This window comes from Grammomys surdaster, unplaced genomic scaffold (genome assembly GCF_004785775.1).
Source record: "Grammomys surdaster isolate TR1022 unplaced genomic scaffold, NIH_TR_1.0 126219, whole genome shotgun sequence".
NCBI classification, from domain to species: domain Eukaryota; kingdom Metazoa; phylum Chordata; class Mammalia; order Rodentia; family Muridae; genus Grammomys; species Grammomys surdaster.
Genome location: NW_021621022.1, coordinates 5387144 through 5394275, shown reverse-complemented (window position 1 = coordinate 5394275; position 7132 = coordinate 5387144).

The following is a 7132-nucleotide window of genomic DNA, read 5'->3' as shown; positions in this document are numbered from 1 at the left end:
TAAGTACTAAAAAGAGTAGCTCATTGATTATCAATTAAGTCTAAGACAAATTGTCATGGGTAATGAAAAGATCCTAAGTAGACGGCAATTGGTAACTTTTAAAATAACTTGAGGCTTGATCGAAAGGAACCCGTGAGTGTAAAATTGATCAAAGGCCTTTTAAGAAAATATAAATAAATGCCAATACAAATTCAGCCCACACAACAGAAGCAGGGCAAGTTGGTAACTGAGTAAAAGCTTGGAACAACAGAAGGCATGGTAGCGTTTATTGTCGATTTGACAATCTAAAGTCACCTGGAAGAGTGGCCTGCTATGGGAGATTATCTTAATTGCGTGAGGCACGAAGACACGCCCACAGGGGGTGGGGCCATTCTCTGACTGAAATCTGAGACTGTAAGAATGGAGGAAGTATGCTGAGCAGTAGCTCCTGTGCATTCGTTCGTTACTCTTTGCTTTGGACTGTGACTACTAACGTGACTAGCGAACTCAAGCTCCAGCCTTCCAGACTTCCCTGCAGCAATAGGCCGTGATCTGGAGGGGCGAGCTAAAATATACTCTTACTTCGTCAAAATGCTTTGATAGGATTTTTATCACAGCAGTGGGAAAGGGAATTAACACAAATGGTAAGCAGACAGTGGTTGTTGTGGAAGACTGTCAGGGCTGGACAGAGCCAGGGACCATCCACTTTTGACTAACTTTATGTACCTCCAATGGAAAAAACAAGCTTCCTCTTCCTCCTCCTCCTTCTCTTCCTCCCCCTCTTCCTCCTCTCCCTCTTCCTCCTCCTCCTTTCCCTCCTCTTTCACCTCCCCTTCTTCCTCCTCTTCCTCCTCCCCTTTCTCCTCCTCCTCCCCCTCCTCCTCTTCCTCCTCCTCCCCCTCCTCCTCTTCCTCCTCCTCTTCCTCCTCCTCCTCCCCTTCCTCCTCTTCCTCCTCCTCTTCCTCCTCCTCTTCCTCCTTCTCCTCCCCCTCCTCCTTTTTCTTTTGAGAAGAATTTGATTCTTCTACAAATATTGCCACCTTTGTTTGACTTTGCATTTGGACAAACCTAGAGTCAAAACTGTCCCCTTATTTATACTCTACAAGTTGTGCCATATGAGGCAAGGCACCTCCAGCCTTCATCTCTTCTTGGTAAGATGGGGCTGGTAAAACCCACCTAGTAGGCTTTAAGGCTTAAACTTGATCAAGGATTCAATAAATAGCAAAGTGGCTGACAAGGAACTGGACACTTGGTTACTGCTGTCTGTCCTTTAAATGTTCCTGCTTCTCTCAGTGTCCCTAGAAATAAAATCCAGTGGCCGACTGGAGTGTGGAGAGGGGTAAGTCACAGGAAGAGCCTTCAACACCTGGAGTGGATCTAGAGTACTTTAGACTTAAAACGCTATCAGCGTAGCCAAGAGTGTGGACTGGCTGTGCTCCTAAAGCTGTAGGCAGCAGCTGCCCTATGGACCAGGGCAATTGTTCGTTCTACAGTTTGAGGGGACCAAACTTCCATCCTCGTGACAGTTATGAGACCTCCATTTTCACAACAAAATGCCATGAGGGTGACCACACACACATACACACACACACACACACACACACACACACGGGAGACAGTATGTGTGAGCAAATTCTCAGTCCTTTATTTGTTTTTTAAAATCTCTTTTAATAAGTTCTGTTTTATGATCAATCACAATCGGTTATTCATGGGAGAGGGAGTGTCTCTCTGGGAGGAAAAAAACCCACTAGCAGCAGATTGAATTTAAAGCATCAGAGACTATGTGATGAGATGTAAAATAATTCTATGCTAAGCTACAAATGACTTATTAATGCTATGGGCCATGTCTGGGGTGTGGCCTCATTTACCCAATAGAAGCTGTGGACAGATGAAGACATTAACAGTGAATAATTTCAGTCTGTGGTATCCATGGATAGATAGCTCAATTGGAAACCATTTCTTAGGAGTTCATACACAGCCATTAATACCCACTGAGTCTTGGCCACATAGCCGTTGACAGGCTAGCTTAACAGCGCGGGAGAGACTTATGTAAATGAAAGGCTACAACTAAACCTGCACTTAATGAACATCTATTAACGTCTTGGGGAGAAGATGAGGAATGATTACCTAAGAGTTAATGAATTGTCTGTTGAAGTGTATTCACGAGGCAAATGAGCATGTGGAGGTGAAATAGGACGTCCATAGGTTTTCTGGCTCTCGTGCACTGTGGATCTCCAAGAGCATGAGCGTGCAATATTTTCCAGGCTTGTCAGATGAATGGAGCCTTTCTTCTCAGAGAAGTTTAATGAAAACCACATTGAGAAATGTGGGGAATGGAGATAAATCATACGGAAAATGTAAACAAGTCAGATAAATATGGTTTACTTGAGTGCATGCGTACAAATGTGTGTGTGTGTGTGTGTGTGTGTGTGTGTGTGTGTGTTTCTTCCACCAGGATACTTTTATTCCAAAAATTACAGCAGCAGCAGAATAGCTTCCCACACAGGTTGCACCATCCTCCAGTGTTTGCATGACCTCAGTATGCCAGCCATTACCATCAAAGGAAGCAATCCGACAGCTCATTGGCACCGGCTCTTGCAAAGCTATAAACATCCCAAGACCCCTTGTCACCATGGCAACCTTATCCCTAATTACCAACTGTAACAGCTATGGTTGCAGATGCCTCTTTTGTGCAAATCTGTCCTGGAGAACTCTGGGCGGTTCCTGGAGTAAAAACAGTACGATCACCACCTGCTGGTCATATTGCTGTACTGCGCTTAGCTCCCTGAGAACTCTGGGGTCCAAAACCAAAGCCAAGAAAGATCAAGACAAAAGCAATCATCATTTCCAGAAAAAGAGGTTTAGGGAGTGTGGGAGACTTGGGGAGGGGTGAGGGGTCAGACATGAGAGTGACTATGTGTAATTTTTAAGAAAATAAACCTCTGTTCTTATCTTAATAAAATAAGGGTCCTAAAAACAGTGACAAATCTTCAAAGCATAGTAGAAAGCAAAGACCGGAATGTAAAAATTTGAATGTGAAAAACACAAAAGTGTTTGATTTTAAGAAATGAATTGGTGTCTGTGTGGACTCCTGGCAGAGACATGCTTTAAGTGCATTACATTACTGTCAACTTGCTTTAAGATGAATGTGTAGGAGCTGGGTGTGGGACCCTCTCCTGCAACCCCTGCACCTGGGAGGCTGAGACAGGAGGATCTAGCATTGAAAGCCAGCCTGGCTACATAGGGAGCTCCAGATAAGCCTGTGAGATGTAGCAAGACCTTATTGCATAAACTTAAATGGCAAAATGTGTCTAGAAAAGAGGTAAGTGTGATTATACAATATGAAGATACACCAGACTGTCACGGACCAACTTAGGGAAATTAGAAATCAGAGCCCTCCAGGTTGGGGGGTGGTGCCCATAAATTCCCCTGGATGCTTATTCACTTAGGATAAAGTTCTATCATCTATAGCAAAATGATACTATTAACATAATGTTCTGTTTACTTTGTTATTTTTTCTCCTTTTTCCTCTTTAGTAAGAGCATTTCTGAGTTTGTGTTACATATTGGTTAAAATTGTTTTTTATGTATTTGATACCTATGCCTGTCAGAATTCTGATGTCCAGCATTCTCTAACATTGGCATTTCTGTGATTCTTTCTTCCTCCTCTCGGCCCATGTTGTGTCTTCGTTCTTGTTACCTTTGTCTTTGATTTGATCCATGGCTTTTTGAATTCACACAGTAGAATCTATTGACATTTCTTTTCTTCTTCTTTTTTTTTTTAATGAAGATTACCCTTTCTCTCAGCAGTAGCATGCCTGCCTGTGAGCTGAGTGTAATTAGAACCTTTCTTTGGTGCTTCCATCTTTTTTCACAATTCATATTGGTTTGGAGGGGGTTGGTGTTTGGGGGTTTAGGAGGACAGGTCTCTGGCTATCATCAGACTACAGGCCTCTATGCTCGTTTTTGTTATTGTTTTTGTTTTTTTTTTCCTTTGAACACATCTTTGAACAAGGACGGGTTTTGTGCCCTGAGGTGAGAAATTCTCCTTCAACCCTTTCAGTCCCCTAGAGTGTCTGAAGAATGAGCGTCACAGACTGTCAGCTCCAAGACCTATGACAACAATGAGCCCAGCTGCCCAGTGACGCCAACAGCCTAGATGACAGAAAGTGGAGGGGGACCCCAACAGGAAAAAGAACCCTGCAGTAACCCCAGAGGCATATCCTCCAGCTCTGTGAGCTGTGTGCTTCAGCTACCTATCCTCCTGCAGATCCTGGCTAGTTTTAAAGGTTGGTGTCCCCAGAGGGCTGCCTGAGGCCTTTCCCTTGTTTACATTGTTGTTTGGTTTGTTTCATTTGTTACTAACACACCAGGAGCTTTCTGGCTCTCCATCTTTCTCCAGCTGAGAGAGCTCAGGCCAATCATTAGGCCCCAGTGAAGTTGAGCTCCAGTAGGAATCTTGAAAGTGCCACAAGAAAAGGCCACAGCCCATGAAGTTTCTCATGGGAAAGAAATATGGCCTCCATTCTCCATTTTCTTTAGTTTAATTTTATTCAAATAGATTGGGTTTTTTGTTTGTTGCTTTTTGGGTTTTGGTTTGGTTATTGTTAATATGCGAAGAGACTGGTCTCACTATGGGATTCTCAGACATACTTTGATGTGTTAATCCTTGTCCCTGTCTCCTCCCCTGCCCTATTTCTCACCCCCTTCCTCCACCTCTTCCCTCCTCCCCACCCCTTCCCTGATTCCTTTACTTCCACCCCCCCATCTCTCTCTCCCTCTCTTACCTCCTTCTCAGTTCCTTTGTCTTTTGTGTGTGTCATATATTTCCTGTTACCCTCTTTCTTCCTCTTCCCTAACCTTCCCTTAATATCTTTTCCCCTCTTATGGTACCCATAAGAGTTTCATACACAGACCCTTAAGCTGAGACACACCCATAAAAATGATGAGAGAAAGCATGCAGTCTTTGTCTCTCTGGGTCTGAGATGCTCCTCTGCTTACAATAATAATTGATAGCTCTATCCACTTCCAGCAAGTGTCATGGTTTTGCCTTTCTTTAGGATCTAATAAAATTCCACTGTAGATGAGCCACATTTTCATTATCTGCTCCTCTCCTGGTGGGTGTCTAGGCTCATTCTATGTCCTGCAATTGGAAACATGGCAGTGGTGGGCACAAAATGAGCTTGCACCTCTGGAAGAACTTAAGAGTCCTCCTGATGCTGCTGCTTGGGACCCTAGAATCTGCCTAGAAGGGTCTGTTGGGACCATGTGACCTGCCCTGGCCTGGAGGAGATTGGAAAGACAAGTGGAGCAACTGCCACCAAGTTCTAGGCCATCTATGATGACTGCGTCAACATGCAAATGCAACTCTCAACTGGAACCAGAAAAGAGATTCTGGAGCCAAATATGAGTGACCACAGCCCCAGGTACAGAGACTTGAGAGACCTCAAATTCCATAGCCCAATGTGGTAAGAGTTTTGTGAAGTTTTAAGGTAGCAGGACTATGAAAGTCACAGATTGAGATATTTTTCAATCATATTGGTGGAAACATTAGCTGGATGAGTTAAAACCAAGCAAGCGTGTCTTTGGTGGTCTAAAGTTAATATATTTGGGGGACTGGAGAGATGGCTCAGTGGTTAAGAGCACTGACTGCTCTTCCAGAAGACCCAGGTTCAATTCCTATACACACATGACAGCTCACAACTGCCTGTAACTCTAGTTCCAGGGGATCTGACGCTCTGCATGCAGGCAAAACACCAATACACATAAAGTAAAAATAAATAAATCATTTTTAAAAGTTAATACCTTGCAAAAGTTTTATATATTAGTCACAAAGATGCTGGGTAAGACACAGAAATGGGTAAGAATGGCTATTTGAGGGCTAAAAATAATCCTTAGAAAATTACAATTAGTCCCTGGACCTGGCCATCCCCACCCCTCCCCAGTCAGTGTAGTTCTACTCAGCTAACCTGCCTTATAGAAGGTTCACTGGAAGGTGGGGTGCTTCCACATGTTTCTTTCAAATGTGGAGGAGAGAAGAATAAAGGCTGAGCACCAGTCAGCCTCACAGGAACATAGTAGGTGGTTTTATGTTCTTACTCTCCTGCAACTGGCATGAAACTCAATTTCTAAATTATATAATTTCCCTTTGGCTTTTAAATAAAACATAAATCTCAAATTAAATAAAAACTACACATAACACTTTTAGAAACTCAATCAAGTAAGTCATTTAATATCCATTGAGGCTAACCTATAGTGAAGACACAAATTGATCAAGGAAAGAGTGTGAAGATCTCATTACCAATAAATTTAGAAGCAATTTTCTCCTCCCCTAAAGCCAGGTATATTCCAGAGTCTTAATTAACTTCTCAAAATTCATCTTCTTCCGATTCCTCTGAAATCTTATTTTTCCTTTTATTAAATTTATTCTTAATTTCATACATATGTACTGTATTTACGTCATTTCTTCCCCCCTTTTCTTTCCTCCAACCCCTTCTGTATCACTCTCCTCTCTCAAATATTACACACACACACACACACACACACACACACACACTGGATCTGCCTCTCTCCTTCTCTTCTCTGACTCACTCATGCTTATAAAATTCTCTGAGTCCTTTGGCAGAATCCTGAGATGATATATTCTTACAGAGAAATCCTTGGGTACTGTATTGGCGAGTGTGCCTGTGAAGCCATATGATAGACTCAGTGATGGACCAGCTCAGTAACCATTGATGAAGGCCAACTTCGGGGTCCTTCCAACCAGGCAGCATCCACATTTGTCTGCCACCCGCATGTTTCCCAGCATTCCACCTGCTCTACCTAACACCCTCTCTCCTGAGCACATCAGCCAGCTAAGAACCCTGCCTAGGATCCACATGTACCACTGCCTTTGCTCACATTGAACATCTCCATTGTCATGTCCCTCTCTCCTTACTGCTGTGCTAGCCTGCTTGTGCTAGCTCAAATGTCACCCCAACCCCAAACACTAATGATACCTCCTCCATACCCACTGCAAATAACAATAAAACACCAAACAGGGACATATCAGGGGCATACACCACACATACACACACACACACACACACACACACACAGAGAGAGAGAGAGAGAGAGAGAGAGAGAGAGAGAGAGAGAGAGAGAGAGAGAGAGAG